Below are 17769 nucleotides of genomic sequence, written 5' to 3' on the forward strand. Positions count from 1 at the left end.
AATGCACAAGAAGAAAGCACACCTTAAGAGTCAATTTCTCTGGGTCTGAGATGAGATAGAACACTGGACTGGCAGAATTCTGTCCCCAGTCCTGCTCAACTGGGACCCAGGTATGTCACTTCATTTTACTGAGCTCCAGGTTTCTGGTCTGCTAAAAGTGGGAACAAAAACCCCTATTGCTGGTGCTCTGACACTGAGGCCATCTGAATAACTGCAATCACATTCCAGAACAAGCAGAAGACAATGGTGTTAGCATTCAGGCCTTGCCGACTAAGTACTTAACAGGCAAGAACACACTCACAAGCACTTGAGGCCTGTTTCCGTCACCTATCCCTGACAGCTGGATATCCCTCCTGTGCACCCTTTCTTTTGCTGGAGGTGGGAGTACTCAAGGAGAGAATTCTTGGATACACCTTCCAAACACAGTTTATCATTAGTTAGGTGTGATTTTTGTTGTTGCTGTTGTTGTTCTGTTGTTTTTCAAGACACAGTCTCACTGTGTAGCTGGCCTGGGACTCATTATGTAGACCAGGCTGGCCTGGAACTCATATAAACCCTCCTGCCTATGCCTCCCAAGCACTGTGATTAGAGGCATGCACCATACCTGACAACCAGCTGGCTTTTTAAAAGCACAAAGATCTTTGTGTTAAACATGGTATTTTTAAAGCCCTGTGCTTGACAAACACTGCCCATCTAAGGAGGTCCCTTCTCAAGCCATGGCTATCCCCAGCCTTAGCTCTCTGAAAAGCAAGTCTTTTCAAGTCTTTTCAGAGAGACAGTGTGAGGTAGGCTTATGGAAACACAAAGCAAGCTTTCCTTGGCAGAGGCTGTCAACCATGAGGGCTCTGTATGCTGTTCTGTCAAATGCGGTATGACAGAGCCCACCTTCAGTAGGTGACAAGTGTTGTAAAAGTCCTCAACACAAAAATGTCTCTTTGGGATCACTGGAGAGGGAACCTGAAGGGTCATCCCCTTTACTTGCCCTCCTCAGCCAATCATGTTACAATGAACAATAGAAGAATGAGCCCTTTGCAGAGCCAATGCCCAGAAAGGTTATGTTTGTATTACACAGCAGAAAATCCATGAATGGCAGCTCAGAGCCTGGCCCAGGGTAAATTACTCTACAGTCCCAGAGTGACCTAAAATTAGTGTCTATCTCCCTAGGGCCCTAGGACATAGGGGTCCTAGGAAGCTCTACCTTGCTCAAACCTACTCCTGCTTCAGGCCTGCTGCAACCCTGGGTTTAGTCTTCGTGTATACTCATAGACATCAACTAGGGAATTCAGCAGAAGGGCCTCTTCTCCTGCTACCCTACCACACCCAATATCCTAGGAATCCATTCAAGCCATGGCCAGGGGCTACTCCCAGAGTGCTTCCAGACAGAAGCACATGATCTGAGCATACCTCTGTTTCTACATCTGCAAACTAGAGGTGAAGGTACATTCTAGTGACAGGAAGTCTGAAGAAAGGACATAAGAGAGGCTGAGGCCTGGTACCCAGCAGGCTTTTACCCAGGCTCTGGTGCTATACCCCAATCTGTATCCTAATCCTCTTTAATCTAGTACTGTAATCTATTGTGTTTTGATTATGGCTCCCAGGACTGCCACATCTTTTCCCTGTCTGACCTCAGGGCTCCTTGGTATAGAGAATGGCCGGCCAACGGTTCTGGTTCAGGCAAGCGATTAGGGAACAGATTAGGCCCTGCATCCCTCTAGCTGTCCTCAGCCAGGAGGTCTGTACAGGAGCCACAACAGGAAGGGGACACAAAGGTATTGAGAAGATGGGCTGTCTATATCCTTGGAAACAGGTGTGGACTTGCCAATCTCCCTTGACTCCGCAGTGTTCCTACCTGAGCTAGTCATGCTCTCTGCTTAGTGAGCCCTTCTTTCCCAGTGCCGTCCAAGTAATGTGTTTCACTGCAGTCATAGCCCAGTGCCGTGTCAGCTGCAGGTACTGTCTGGGCTTTCTCTGTGTCCACTCTGACCTAGAGCTGCTCATATCCACACATACTCCTTGTCTTGCACTGTATGTGGGCCTCAAGCACAATGGTGAGAATACTGAGCTGCCAATGCTCTTTTTCTGGCAAAGAATACTGTGCTCTGAGTCCCCTTCCTCTGGGACACCTGCCAGGGTCTCCTAGGGCAGGGCCTCCTAGACAGACATATGGGTTGTCAGTAATATAGCTTCACAGCCACAAGTACAAGGTCAGGCTGACCTAGGTCTTCCTGATCTAGATACCTCCTATACAGCACCTCTATTCTACATTCTAACCTCCAAGGTGGTCTCCCCCATAGCTTTTCCTGGCTACTTGAGCTCTGGCTGAAGCCTACACCATAAGCTAGCCTATATGGCCAGAGCACCCACGACAGAATGACTCTAATTCTGCTTTTGCCCTACTGAACCCCAGAATTTTGGGTTGTGAGAAAGTGGGTGACAGGTACTCTGGTTACATCTCCAGGAAGACCAGCTGGCCCCATAGCCTCACCTATACTGCCAGCTTGGATTGGCATTATGCGAGCATGTGTCTCTTCAGACCTACGTGATGAAACAAGGTAACAGGTGAGCATTTTAAACACAGCTTCCCAAGCCTTGACCTGAAGCGGTGGGGAGAAGTCACATTATGGGCAGAAAAAAGACAAGAGGTGGGAACTCAGCTGAAACTGCTCCTGAGAGGTGGCAGCCTGCAGGGATGACTGGGGCAGGCAAGGTCACTGTTTCTATGGGTGCTAAGGACTTTTGTTGGGTGAGTGGACACCTGTCTTCTTCCCTCCCAGTTCTGCCCTTTGGAACATGAAGCTGACCTCCCAACCTACCCACCCCTCTCCTTCTCAGAGTACTATTTTCTGACTTATAACACCTCCCCCTGGTCAAGCTCCCTGTAAGAATGTGAGGTCAGATCTAATAAATCTCATTGGGACCCAGCCTAGCAGGAGTATTCCATTGCTTTTCCCAAACATTCCTCTTTTAATGAGGTAACCTTAGGTGGCTCCAGTGAGCACATTAGCTCCCCAAGAGACTCATACTGAGATGAGTTAGCTGCACCAAAGGCTGTCTCCTAGAAAGCCCTAAAGGATCACATTTTGTCTCTCTCCCCTCTCCCATGGCAGCATACATGGGTGCTATGGAAGTAGAGATGTACAGATGGGTCCTTTGGCATCCGGGGCTGTCAGGCACTTAAACAAACCCTATCTCACTTCCTGACAGACTTGCCAGGAAAAGCTACCATCACTGGTGCACCAAAGGGAAAATTAGGCTCAGCTACTTTGGGGCAGTAACCTTCAATTCTTTTGGATATGAGTCTTTCCCTCTCAGAGAATCAGGGCAAGCCTGGGGCAGAGGCAGCCAGTTAGTGTGTGGGAGTAGGAAGAGGTAGAGTGGTGGGCGGGTCTCCCAAATGCTGAAGTGAGCAGGTTTACAGGAATATCTTTATCACTGGATGCTTGTGACTGCGACTCTCTACCAGAGCACTCCTTGGGCTAACAGGAAAGATAACCTAGCAAAGCAGAGCAATGCCAGGCCTGGGCTTTCCTAGAGAAATCTTAGTATGTGCATCCCAAGTGTGGCTGTAGTGCCGGCAAGCCCCTATGGCACTTGGGTCTGGTCTGTCACAGATTATCAGTTAACATAGGACAGTATGGGCAGATACAAATGGTGCAAGTCAGATGATGACCATCTAGGTGGTGAGCTGTTAAATTCCCCACTTGAAGAACACGACTTATGTTCTGTGTGGATGGGACCTCAGAAAGGAAGGAACTTAGTGACATGGAGAATGAGAAGACTCTCTTGGCCCTAGCTTCCCAGAGCTTCTGTAGAAGTCGAAGCTCAAAAATGGGAGTCTGGGGGCAGCTAAAAACTAAGAAAACAGGCTGGGTCTTGAGGCCAGAGGACTGGGTATGGCCTGGAGTTCCCAACATCTGGCTGCATGAAGCCATGTTGGTTTTCTATAAAACAAAGCACACATACCAACATGCAGAGTTATGCAAATAATGATGTAGTACCATGCACATGAATACAGATCCATGGCACTCTGATGGGCGCCATCCAGCACCTTAGACCTCAAGGGCATCACCTCAGGGGACTCTAATCGGCCACATATCCCCAACACTGGCTATAGCCCTCCAAGCCTGTGTCCTGAGTCTGTGGCTGGACCCTGTTTATCCAGATACAGACACCCTCCTCCCCCCACCCCAGTGTAGCCTCAGCCTCCTCCTGGCTGGGGGTTGAGCAGAAACAGCTCAATCAGGATATAATCGTTTTTAATTAACGTGCGGATCATTTCACAGGCTGATCTCCTTGGAGACCACAAGAAAGACAGTCTTCTAGGATTTTCTTTCTTTTTGCTCTCCCAGTGTATCCCTCTCAGCAAAAGGCCATACCTCACTTCTCCTACCATCTACAACCTTGAGAACTGGACTCTTGCCTAGCGCTTGGGTCTCCTCAAGGCCATCAGGAAGTTATTATATGCTCACAACCACACACATACACAAGCTTGCATACCACCCCCAGCACATACCTGTAGAGATGTGCATGCATCCACATGGAGGGCACTCATAGGAGAACATAGAGGCATATGTGTCTAGACAGAGGAATATGCACGTGGAGGCAGAAGGCTCACAAGTTGGAGGCCAGATATCTATATAGTAAGATTCCTGTTTCAAAAAAATAACTAAGGGGGGAGGAGGATTAGAGGCACACACATGGGAGTACCCCAAAACACAACACACGGATGAGCACTCACCTGCACACAGCCCACACAAATGTCCATATTCAGCATAGTTTCAACCTTCAGGGATGAAGTGCTGGCAGGGAGGAGACAAAAAGGGCCCTGTTCTTGGGTGGGGAATCAGAAGCCACAGCTGCATGCTACAAGGGTCTCTAGGGCTGGGTGTAACATGTTTGGGGTCAGAAGGACCTAAGCCACATAGAAGCATATAAGACCCAGGCTAGTGGCCTCTGTTTCCTGTTTCCTATGAAGAAGGTGACAGAACAGCACTCAGCCCTTTATAGCCACCCCATGGCACCCGGCACCCGCTGGCATGACATTCCCACTGTAGTGTTCCAGTCTTCCTTCTGGATACTTGATGAGGTCCACAGGGCTCTCTCTTTACTTCCTTTATTTGATCTAAAAGCCTTTCTATCCCATTTTTTTCCTTCCTCCATTTTCTTCCTTCCAAGCCTCTTCCCCCATTTTGGAATCGCTGTTTCATCTGTTTCTTTTCCTTCCTTTCACTCCAGGTGTCCATAGTCAACTTCAGATCAGAAGAATTCTAAATGGACTTAACTGATCCCCATTCCAGACACAGTACATCTGATAGGTGCTTATACCTTCCCAGCTCCTAACAGACCACAGCTGGGACTGAACTTGGAAGCTGCAGCAGAGGGAAGAATTACCACCTGGGGCCTGAATTCTATAGCCCCACCTCTCTTGATGTACTTGCTTCCAACCCTCAACTTTTTTCTTTGGAAAATGAGATGGTAAAGGGGTAAGATGTGGGGGGAGGATTAACCACTTCAGGCTGGGGACTTAAATAGTAGCCCTAGACCCACTGCCACAGCAGTGCACATGACACAGAAGATGCTAGGAGCCTGTTTGCTACTGCACCAGCTATAGACAGCATGGACAAGCTGAATGCTTCTCCTCACCTGGTCTCTCATCTATGAAATGGGCAAACTCAGCCTAGGACTCTTCCCAGATATCATAACACAAATGCCAGATCAGTAGCAGGTTCTTGATATGTGACCTTGGGACTCACTTCCCCTCTGGGCTCTGGTTTCCTCTTCTTGAGTCAAAAGAGGGAGGTCAGACAAGTGACTCATTGCCAAGGTTCTTTGCAGCACGAAGAAGTTTCTAGACAGTAGGGAGGGAAGAACAGTGTCCTACTTAGCCCAAGAAAGCTAGAGAAGCCTTTTTCTTCCACTGCACGCATGCTGGAGCCTTTCATGGTGGTGGCGGCAGCAGCATTTTGAGGAAATCACCTTTAAACACCAGAAAAGGCTCTCTATATAAAATATACTCAACTACACCATTTTTGTTCCAGTATATAGAACAAAAGGCAGTATTAAGCGAATTATACCAAATCCATTTGACTGGAAAAGCCTGAAGATATTAACATTGGTGTTTACAAGAACTGGTTATAAAACAGGAAAAGGCTGGTGTTACCAGCATCCCCTCCAAACAAACAAACAAAAGCAGGACATACATACATCTAAATATGGACAACTCAAGAAAGCTTTTAAATCAACAACCATCAAAGCCAACATGTGGGAAGAACCATACCAACATGCAGGCACTGTCAGAGCCCATTAAGACACTCAATAATCTGTTTGTTTTTCTCTATTTTCAGGGTATTTTGTAAACTGTTATAACATATATGTCAAAAAATACCTTTAAAAAATGACCTGCTGCTTCTAATCCCCTTTCACTCACTGACTCACTCATTAATCATTCACTCCTATGTTTGTCTAGCCAAACACCAGACAATATTGTCTGCAGTCTGCCTGGCTGAGGTTCTGTGAGAATAGCTCCTGCCTACAGGAAACGGAGGTGATGTCCAGAGCAGGGTAAGTAGTCCCCTCTGTGCTGTATCCCCAGGCCTCCTTCACCATGCACAACTCTCCAGTACCAACTCTCCCTTATGCCTTGGGGTTGAACAGGAGGCAGCAACAAACTTGGAGCAACAAAATGAAGCTCTACGTCCCAGAGCCCTCACCACCACGCTGTCTCAACTCCCAAATGTCACAGTCTATCCTGGTGGTCAGAAAGTCACTTTAAAAGACCCAGGTCTTCAGCTGTAGGGGTGAAGGTGTGGGTGTGAGTAAGGCAGAGGGTCAGAAAGGTCTGGTTGCTCTTCTTCCTAAACCCAGCGCCTATGACATCCCTCTCAGTTTCCATGACCCAGGCTTATAACCTCTCTCTCTTGAGCTACAAGGCCACAGCCTGGCTGCCTGATTCACAAGCTCCGACTTTTGTCTCCTACAAGGTCCCTAAATAAGGAACCAGCATGCATTCTGTCCAGCTAGTGGCAGAGTCTGCTGCTGCCATGAATAGGGAAAGCGGGGTCTGGATCTGCAGCTCCTGCCAGGCAGTATCATGCTGTTATCATGGAGGGGCTAACAATGTTTCTCTGTTGTTTAGGGACTGTCAGATTTCTGGGAGAAGGTTAACTCTTTGGGTTCCTGGACCTAACCACAGAACAGTCTAAAGACAATCCATTTCCCTAACCCCAAAAGATACTTCCTTGTTCCCCTAAGAATCCAGTTTCTAGGTAGAGAGGTGTCTCCCCCAGCTTGAACAGCCAGCCTATGGTATCTGGACTCCATTCCCCGAGCAGCTCAACTAGTCTCTATCAAAGCTGAGGTTCACAACGCCCGCCCAGCCCCATACCTCTCCACAAACCCAAAGTGAAGATCTGACAGCTCTGAGTGCCAAGGCTCTGACCTAGAAGTTCCCCCTTGGAGCTCAGCCCTCCCCCTCTCTGGACTGCAGTCCCCAGGAATTCTCTGGGACAGACCTTCTTTCCCATGGCACCAGTGTGAAAAAAACAACTGTTCCTATCACCCTCCCCCCTTAGCAGCCCTTCACCCCATTTCATCCCAGGGAAGTGAAGGCTTCAGATCTCTGGGTCACCAGAGCAGTGGTGTCTGCTGTGGATTTCAGGAAGCCAAGCACTTCGTCATACAAGCCCATCTCCTCCCGGGATCACCTCAGCCTGCACTGTACAGGAGGGAGGAGGCTGAGGTTAGAATAGGTTCTCCTACGTGCCCAAAGGCACCAGCCAATCGTCAGGCCTGGGCGGGCAGAATCCACAGCCCAGCCAGTGAACCCCAACTCTCCCTGCTGGGCACCCCTACTCGCCTCCTCCTCTCAACACCATCCAGTGGTAACCTCTCCAACCCAAACAAGGAAGAAAGAGGGAGTTCCTTCCCCTGCCTAGGGCGCAGGGTCAGCAGTCACAGGAGAGGCTGAGTCATGACCCCTGCCCCTCACCGCAAAGGCATAAGATTTTATTGTCAGCTTGGCCACTCAGCTGTTTTAGCAGGCAGGCTGGCGCAGGGCAGAGGGGACGCAACAGGGAATGAGGAGGGGTATCTAGGGGAAGTGTTTGAAGCCAATCAGTCCACCAGATCCGGAAGCTGCTGGGAAATGGGGGAGGGGGTTGAGGAGGGGGCTTAAACGCTCCAAGGCTGAGAGGAGGGGTAGCAGTAGCGCCCAGAGGCGTCAGGAAACTGTCCCCCGGGAGACAGCACTCTCGGGAAGTTTCTCACTGGTTGCTCACAGTAGGACCGGTGATCGAAACGCCCTCCCAGGCCGAACCAGCTTCCCGACACAGATTGCGAACTTGAGGTGAACTCCTTCCTTCTCCAGCATCCCCATCTGCGGCCACCCGCCGCGACATCTCAGCCCCAATTCTTCCACCAGTAGCTCGGTCGCCGTGACCGCTCACCAAGGCATTGTGGAGCAAAAGGGAGGGGAGAATCCCCAGCACAACCTAACTGCTGCGGCCATCAAAAAAAAAAAAAAAGAAAGAAAGAAAGAAAGAAAGAGAAAAAGAAAAAGAAAGAAAGAAAAGAAAGAAAGAAAGAAAGAAAAGAAATTCCTTCTTCTGAGACTGATCCCCTCCACCCACATGGAAAACCTCCAAACACGCAAACCCGCAACTCCAACAAGGATCGCGGCGCGGTGGGAGGGGTGCCCCCGGCGACCCCCGTCAGCAGCCCTGCTTCGCGGCAGGTCAGAGCGCGCTGGCAGGCCGGGATTCAAGGAGCCCTCTTGCCCGGAGCAGCCCGCCGAAGACACAAAGCTTCGCCGCCAACAATACCTGCGGGCTCCTCCTGGGTCTTGGGGCGCCGGCGTGGCGCGTCTCGCAGTCTCCCTTTCTCTTGCCGTCTCTCTGCAACGTTGCGCTCTCCCCCTCGCTTCTTCCAGTACCCAACCGCCAGATGAGATCCTTGGGAGAAAAATATGTGAGCGCTCACACGATTCCTTTCTCTGCGCGCCGCGAGCGCTGGCGCTGGGCTCGCTCCTCTTTCGCGCTCCCGTGCGCGCCGCGCCTCTCCAGCCCCTCGCTTCCTGCTCAGCAGCGCCTGCGAGTGCCCTCAGTAGCCATTATTCACTGGCCGCCGGGGGGACAGGAGGTAATTAGAGACGGCCTTGTGGCCACGTCCACTGGGCTAGCACGATGCGGGCGCAGGGCGCGCGCGGGGAGGGGCACGCGACAAGGGGGCTTGGCTGCGCGCAGCCCGCGCCCCAGACGCGGAGGAGGGGAGAAGAGGGAGGGGGCAGGGAGGAGGAGTGGTAAACTGGGCGCGAGCGGGAGGAGGGGGCGCCAAGGAGACGCTCTCGCGGCTCTCACCGCTGTGGCCAGGTCACTGCTGCAAGGTTCCTAGGCGCCTAAAGACCGAGTGGGGGCTGGGAGGGGGCGCTGTGCGTGCGCGCGCCAAAGCTAGAAGGGAGGGAACGCTTTAATATTTTTTCTAGTGACTTACGAGCCCACGGGTGAGCCCTTAGCTGTACGTTCCGGACCGTGTATCAGTGTGGCTATAAATTTCTGTTCTGCCCTACGTGTGAATGTCACGGGCTGGTGATGGGGGTGTGGGGGGAGCGATTAACTAGAAACCAGCCTCTGAACATGCCGGTAGGTCTCGGCGGGACTGAGTGATGCAGTGGTTGCGTGGGGGTGGTGTTTGTGTGCGATTGTTTATAGGTGGTAGTGTGACTGCGTGGGCGGGGCTGCCTGCGTGGGCTGTGTTCCGAGGGCGTTGTGTATTAGTATGGGCTTGTTTGCGACTGGGCTGGCTGCTGTGTGGGGCCAAGGGACTGAAAAAGTATGGACATTGCGCCTGTGCGTGCACTGGACACACGCAGGGATCTGAGGCTGCCTGTGATAGCGTAGGGTCTGAAACCTGGCAGGCAGAAGCTAACCCTTAGAGGATCCCACCGAGCAGAAGAGCTGTTTAAGGTGCGAACAAGCAGTGCTGGGGTTGGGGCAAAGAATGACGTGTGGGAGTGTGTATGTGTAGGTGTAGACAAGTAGGTAGGGACCTTCATGACGTGCTTCCTTTCACTGCACCAGAGATGTATCTCAGAGATCCTGGCACTTACAGACCCCACAGACACAGGGTTCAGGGTTTTGAGCGGTGAAACTGGTTGAGCCCAGCATATTTTGGAGGCGGGCAGTAAGGGAGGTATAGTACCTGAGTGCCTGAAGACAGCCAGAGAATAAGATGAAACAAAGAAGATTGGGACTTTGAGGCTGGACCTGGGGGTGGGGGGCGGGGGGGGGGAAAGACTGCCATCACACTAAAGACAGACCCCTGGGAACACGATAGAAATGCCACACTTAGTCGCAAACTGAGTTTGCTAGCCAGCCCTTTTCTAAGCCACCCATGCAGCCCACCCATTCTATCCCTCCACCCATGCATGCATCCATTCATTAATGTATCTATACATCCATTCATTCAAGTACCATCTAGGTTTTCAAGCCAAGATTCATTACCCAATCCTGCTCCCCTACACCTCTTCCTCTTCAGGCACCTAGCTGCTCTGTGGAAAGGAGCTATCTTTTTCACACTTAGGGGTCAGTGGCTGACACTTCTAAACCCCACCTTGCACATGCAGAAATCTCCACAGACCCTACACCTCATCCCACCCTGCCCATGATGGTGTGCCTTCTAGGCTGGGGTGAAGATTGTGTTGTTTCTTCTTAGCTCTCCTTGTAACCTGGTGAAGTCTAAGAGGGAGTGTATGACAACAATTGTTCTACCTCCTGGCCCTTGTCTTGAAAGTCACCCTAAGTCTACCATTGGAATGGAAAGATGCTTTAAAAACAGACTCCAAGTTGGACATGAGGGAACTGACTGACTTGGAATCCCAGCACTTAGGAGGTAGAGGCAGGAGTTCAAGGCCATCTGCTATACAACAAGTATGAGGTGAAGCTGAGATACTTGAAATCCTCTCTCAGACAAAAAGAAAAAGCAAACCAGATTTCCTTATTAAGTGGATGCCCAGGGCCCTTGCTGTTCTTTGTACAGGAAATCAGGTCTTTACAGCCAAGCTTGGCATTTGAGTTTCCTCTGGTCCCATTATTCAATGAGGACCTCCTTAGTCACTTGAAGAGCAAAGCAGAATTATGCCAAGAATGAAACTTACAGGATAAGGTCTAATCTCCTCATCTTTGAAATGCAGGGCCTAGTTTTGGTCTTCAATGACCTGTCCTGGGACTCTCTGTCACTTAGTCCTGAGACAGTGAGAAGCAGAAGGCCTGCTGTGGGCACCAGCAAGCCTAGTGATAAACCAACACACATCAGTGCTGGAAACAACCACCAGTCAGACTGACCTCTTGACCCTCACCCACAGCACTTCCTAACTTACCTATCTCGTCTATGCAGTCACTCACAAGGCCAGGTGTACACAATGTGCATAAAGTGTGTGCCCATACTGGAGGGCTGAGGGTGACTCTCTTCCATGACTCTTACATTTTATTTTGTAATTAAAAAACAACTTTGGGGGAAGAAGACTGGAGAGATGGCCCAGACTGCTCTTCCAGAGGATGAGGTGGGAGTGGGGATGGGGTATTCATTCAATTCCAAGGACCCACATGGAGACTCAACACCATCTGTAACTCCAGTTCCAAGGATTCAGGCACCTTCTTCTGGCCTCTTCAAATACCAAGCATTCATGTAGTGCACTCATACACATACAATAAAAAATATGTGTTAAAATTTCATTTTACTTTATGCATATGGGTGTTTTGCCTGCATGTATGTCTGTGCACTGTGAACATGGCTGGTACCTATGCAGGTTAGAAGAGAGTGTTGGGTCCTCTGGAACTGGAGTTACAGATGGTTGTGAGCCACCTTGTGGGTGCTAGAAACCAAATCCAGGTTTTCTGTATTATCACCATGTGCTCTTAACTGCTGAGTCACCTCTCCAGTCCCCCTCCCCTCTGGCCTAACTCTTCAGTGTTCCCAGTGGCTGATGGTCCCTTCACACAGGCCCTTATGACTTTCTTGATGTCATATCCTACCTTCTGGTTTCATTACAGTGCCCCTTCTTACTGTACATGCTGGTTCCTCTGCCTAAAACACTTTCCTACTTTTAAGTGGCAATTCCCTTTTTGTTTCGTAGGTGGCTTTTCTGGTTGTTCCTTGGTGTGTTCTCCATTGGTAGGTTGGTTCCTGATTCTATTGACTAAGTATTTGGTAATGTTGGTGAACCTTGATTCAGCCCATAGCTTCTCTATGAACTGATAGCCTATTGGACAGAGTGATGGGGTTAGAGAAACTTGGGGTTCAATCAGGCTACATGACTCACCTAGCCATGAGTATGCATCACAGATCCAGGTGGGTCTAAAGGAATGAGGTAGTGATGGGTGACTTCTCCCCAAGAAAAGAGGAGTACTTATTTGTTCTGGGGCCTATTTTGGCTCAGTGGAACTCCCAACTAGAGGGGTCAAGAGAAGTTGTATTCAACTCTGCCCAGTACAGTATCTAGCATGTGGTACTCAGAACTCAATCTGTATTTATCAAATGACAAAGTCAAAACTCACATTTAAACTGCATGAGTCCAGCCTCTGGCTTGTTCCCTAAGACTCTGCTGGCAGGGTTCTGTGTGGTGGCAGGCAGTTCCGGCTTGCAGCACAAATCATTTTCATGCAAGGGATGGCCAGGTGTAGGGCTACAAGGCAGGGGGGTTTTCTGGGTCCCAAGCCTCAGATTCCACTAGTTAAGTCCTGCCTGGGGACGGCAGAGTGGTGGCCCCTACTGAGTTAGGAAGAGTTTTATGGGTGCTTCTCATAGGTGTGGCTGACCAGCCTGCCTCATAGTTGCCTATGGCTATCTGAACAGCTGCTTTATTGCACAGTGAGAGAAACGCTAGAGAGAAATGGAAAGGCTGGGGATTTAAGCAGGAACACAGAGAAGTCTGGGGGTTGGGAGAGGGCACAACACAAAGGACAAAGCCACCAAGGACTGGGTTAGCTAGGGAGCACTTAAGCAGGCAAAGAGGAGAAAGACATAGACCCACCCAACCAAGGTAAGTAGGTGTCTCTGAGACTCAGAAGTCAAGTTCAAACAGCCCTGAGCTAATAGCTTCAGGCTAAAAGTCTACAAGATAGGGCTTAGAAGACAGCTGGGGTGGTTTTTTTATTGTTTGCTTTGCTGGAGTGAGGCAGGTTTTACATGTATTCTATTTGGAGGAGGGGTGGCAATTTTAAATTTCCATATATTCTCTCCATTTCAGGGACTGGGTCACTAATATCCAAAGATGCTCTTCCCAATGTCACATAACTTTAAGGTGGTAAAAATGTTCATCTAGGGTTGAAGAGATGGCTCAGTAGTTGAGTACTGATTGCTCTTCCAGAGGTCTCTGGTTTAATTCCCAGCATCCACATGCCTGCTCACAACTCTCTGTAATTCCAAGATCTGATACCCTCACACACAAATGCATGAAGGCAAAACACCAATGCACATAATTATTTAAAATGTTCATCTACAGGTCTGGTAGGTATGTTGGTGTGTGTGTGTGTGTGTGTGTGTGTGTGTGTGTGTGTGTGTATAGTGTTCATCTACAGGAGGTTTGGTAGATATGAGCTGAGTACCTACTGGGCACAAGATGCTCTCTGTGCTGAGGATCTACAGCAAGAAATGAGACAATAATTCCATTTTCTTCCCCAGGCAGGCATGAAACAGAATGGAGATATAAATGATATACAATCAACATGAGAACTACATCAGGCACTTGTGCCATCATAGTGTCCTTATGCAAACTAAGACATATCTACAAACACTAGGAGACAATCTTAGGAATCTCTGTGGTACATGCAGTCTGTTATTGAGTGAAATGTTATGTGGTGTCTGACTACAGTTGTTACTCTTGGGGTGTTAAGAAAATGTAGAGCCAGGGAAGGGGCTGAGAGTATGGGGTGAGGGCTGTGTGTTTATATTGAATGCCAGGAACCTTAAGGCTCAGAACATAACTGGAAAGACTATGTGGAGAATATTCAGATAACTGGAGGGAAAGCTGCAGGTGAGAAGTAAGCAAAGGCCCAGAGGCAGGAAAGCTTGTAGTTATACTTTAGTATGTCATAGAGGGTCAAAGACATATCCATAGGACATAGTACACCATAGTAAGGATATTCTGTTTTACAGGGAACATGACTGGGTGTAAGGGAAGGTCTTTGTGGTGTTTCAAGCACAGAAAGGACATAATCTCCCCTACGTCCTCATTATAACCCATGGCTGCCACGAAGAGATTGAATGCAGGGCCAAGGCAGGAGTAGGGAGGCCAGCAAGCGCTCGGTCACATTCCAGCTTTAGTCTGATGGCAGAGTTTATGATACTGGCTGAGCAGCTAAGCTAACAAAGAGCTTCCATGATCTGCTGCCATGCTGTGGACACCAGGGCATGGCAAAACTAGCCCCAAGGAGGTAACAGCCTCAGCCTCCATGATGCCCCTTCCACCTGTTAATCACCCTCGTTGTCATTTGCTAACTTCATCATTCCAAAGAGGTCTCTCATTCATTGACTGTCCTCTGAATAGTCTTCTGCCTGGGTCCAACATGGGCAACCTATTACCTTCCCACCCACCTCTGAGCTTCAATATCATCATTTTATGAGTATGTCAACCCAGGTCAGCTGTCAGACCTCACTTCCTTGCGGATCTGATGTATTCTTAAACCAACCGACTGCTATAGCTCTGCTTTGCAATGTACCTGTGGAATATTCCTTGCATGACAGGTATAGTTAATGTGTCAGGGAGACAGCAGTGAGCAACAGATAACCCTGCCTGCCTGGGGGTGGTCTGAGCATTCACTGCCAGCCTGTACATCTCTGTTCACATTAGAACCCTCTGCTGAGTAGCCCTCTCTAGGGGAGGAGTACAGAGAACACATTTATTTTTTAAAGCAAAGAGCTTTGAGTCTCAACTAGTGGTGATACCACTGGGAATGTGGGTATCCCATCCCAATTCCTAATTTGTAAGGTATTTTCAAACAGTTCATATGGTTCCCAGCCCACTTCCCCCCACCTCCAAATCCCACAAGCTGACAGTGAAGATCAAAAACCAGATGGGTGTCCAGGGTTGGTGCTGGCAAAAGCAAGGCAGAAAGCTGCCTAGATGTCCACTGCTCCTGCTTAGGGACAGAAATGCATTTCTGCCCTGGGCTGGGATCTCTGATTTAAGTGGAAATGCAGACCAGGCTCTCTCCAGCAGCCTTTCCTCTCAGCTGACTCTGGTCTTATCCATCTGTGATTCTCCCTACCATGTGTCTGTCTGTCCAACCTTCTTCCCTAGCCTATATGATATCACTAGAGGGAGTCAACACCACTCTAGGTTCACACAGGGCAGAACCTAAAATAAAGCCTCTTACTCTAAGCCCTGAGGAACCCTAGCTGTAGCTAAAGCATCACTTCTGAACCCCTGCAGTTGCTTCCTGGGTAGTTTAAGCTCCTCTCTCCATTTTTAGGGTCTTAGAAGTGCCATGGTGCAGGTGTTCAATTTTTCTTCTATCACAGGCCTGAGTGAACATCTAGAAGGCTCCAAACTTATATGCTTGATGCCAGTGCCTGCAGAGGCCCAGAGGTGAAGGAAACCATCCGGGCTGTCATCATGGCTAGACAGAGGACGGTCTCACCAGGTCACATATGCCTTTACTATAGCTGGAACCCAAACCTAAGCATATGCAGAGAATGCCTAGGTAAAAGAGAGGAGACCCTGCCCAACCCTTGAGACATCCACTCTGACACTTATGGCACGCTTCTATCCCCCTTCTCTCTCTGCTCGTCTTCCTCTCCCTTTCACTGGCTCTGACTCTCCTTCCTCCGTCACTTATCTGGGCTTCATTACCAGCTGATCATACCTCCTCTTTCTCCTTATAGCCCAAACAGCTTCTTCCTCCAGCTCTAGACTTCACCTACAGGCACTAACCCCTATATAATAAGTTTGAAAGTTTCCAGAAATTCAGTCAGGCCCTGTGCTGGAAGAAAAGTTAATTGCCTGTATCAGGAAGGCACTATCAAGCCCTCATGTACTCAGAAGCAAGCATGTGTACGCACCACCTGTGTTGGGCTGGGCTGCCATAATAGCAACCCCTCACCTGGACACCGTCACTCAACCAGGTGCCCAAGAATGGGTACAATGTGAATGCCTAGACTTGCTTCTCCTTCAGGGCCCAAGGGACCGAGGAAAACAGGAAGCCTGGGATGCTAGGCCAAGCCTTGGCCATGCTTCTTGAGGCCTGACAGCAGCCACAGACTTTTTATCTTTTGATAGGGGGAGGACTTGGAAAGAACTAAAGAGATGGTACAGCCAAACTCATCTCACAAGAGTGCGAAGGGCCTGGGCCCAGCCATGTCAAAAAGTGGCAGGCTGCAAACAGAAGCCTCAAGTTGGAAACTCTGATACACAGAGATACAGAAAGGGATCTACCTATATTCAACACATAAAACATTTTTTTAAAAAATGTAGCAGCATGGTGTGATGGCAAGCCCCTGTAATCTAAGCACTTGGGAGGCCACGGCAGGAGAACTGCTACAAGTCTGAGGCCAGCCTGGGCTATAAAGTGAGACTCTGTCAATAAATAAAATAAGTGTGACATGTTGCAAGTTCAGGACATGCAGACTCCTCTAATGTAAGAAAGGGTGTACCTGTATATATACACAGGTGTCAACCATCTGACTTTACTCTGCCACTCCCAGGATCAGGGCTCCTTAACTTTTGCCCATCTCTGGATAGCTCAGGACCTCTAGCCTCCTGTGATGTGTGGTGACCTGCTGCCTATGGACTTCTCTTGGCCCCAGGGCAGTGAGGACTTTGGGAGACTGAGAGGTCAAGGAGAAGGTGAAGAACCCCCACAGAGCCTACTTAGAATAGCTATTCGGCTTCTCTGAAGTACTGGATGAATCTGGGACTAGGCCAGAGAGCTATCTGAACCTGCAGAGATATTAGATTACCTCTGAGTAGGAGAGATGGGTGTTCTAATCAAAACTGATCCTGGTGCAGGCTGTCATGTCAGAATGCAGAGGCAGGATTGCCAGTTCTGAGTCAGTCTAGGCTATACTGCAAGACCATATTGAAAACAACCAAACAACAAACACAGAAACCTGACCCTTGGTTTGGCATGTTCAAGGTCCTGGGTTCACTTCCCAGAACTACTAGAAGAATCTGTCCCCAGAAGGTCAGAGTCCCTGAAAAGGACTATCATAGTCAGCTGTGCAGATACCCATCACAAATCTGGGAAGAGAAGAAAGACCAGGAAGAATGTCTGTTCTAGTTTTCTGCCCTGTTTAGCTTTCTCCCAGAATCCCTTGAATGAGTTTATGTGGTTCTATCAAAGAACAGGCCAGTGAGATGGGTCAGCAAGTAAAGGTGTCTGGTTCCAAACCTGATGACCTGGGTTCAATCCAGGACTCACAAGGTGGAAAGAGAGAACCCACTCTGCCATGATACAAGTGTGGTAATTTTTTTTTTTAAAGGAAAGGGAACATGCAGAGCAGGATGTCCACTCTGTAAGATATCCCACATAGGACTTCACAGCAATCTTTTAAGTCATATATCCAGAGTCATCTGGAGCAATTAGAAACTGAAGCTTGAAGAGCAGAAGAAAGGCATAGGCCTGGGTGTCTCTACACAGCAACAGAAAAGTAACTAAGAAACCTATCAATTGTGTGAGGAAATGGAAACATAATTCCTCTGTGGCCTTTGAGAAGTGTCAGGTTTGATTAGATCACTGGAATAGAAGTCTGCCGATGGCTTTCTAGAGAGAGGAGAAA

At 49.0% G+C, this 17769-nt stretch overlaps 1 protein-coding gene across 5 annotated transcripts in view; it reads right to left on the bottom strand.

Annotated features, from left to right (window-relative positions):
- The window catches only part of Rai1 (retinoic acid induced 1), a 93988-nt gene that overhangs the window by 49752 nt on the left and 26467 nt on the right, over positions 1–17769 (bottom strand). For 3 of the 5 annotated variants that reach the window (XM_076936719.1, XM_034507381.2, XM_076936720.1), the window contains exon 2: positions 8820–8948. The exons of 1 other annotated variant lie outside the window; for it this stretch is intronic. The gene's annotated coding sequence lies outside the window, so the exon portion shown is untranslated. Of the gene's footprint in view, positions 1–8819; positions 9394–17769 lie in introns of those variants that run through there. One more of the 5 variants, XM_076936721.1, reaches the window with a different exon arrangement.

The sequence above is a fragment of the Arvicanthis niloticus genome, chromosome 6 (assembly GCF_011762505.2).
Source record: "Arvicanthis niloticus isolate mArvNil1 chromosome 6, mArvNil1.pat.X, whole genome shotgun sequence".
Lineage (NCBI taxonomy): Eukaryota > Metazoa > Chordata > Mammalia > Rodentia > Muridae > Arvicanthis > Arvicanthis niloticus.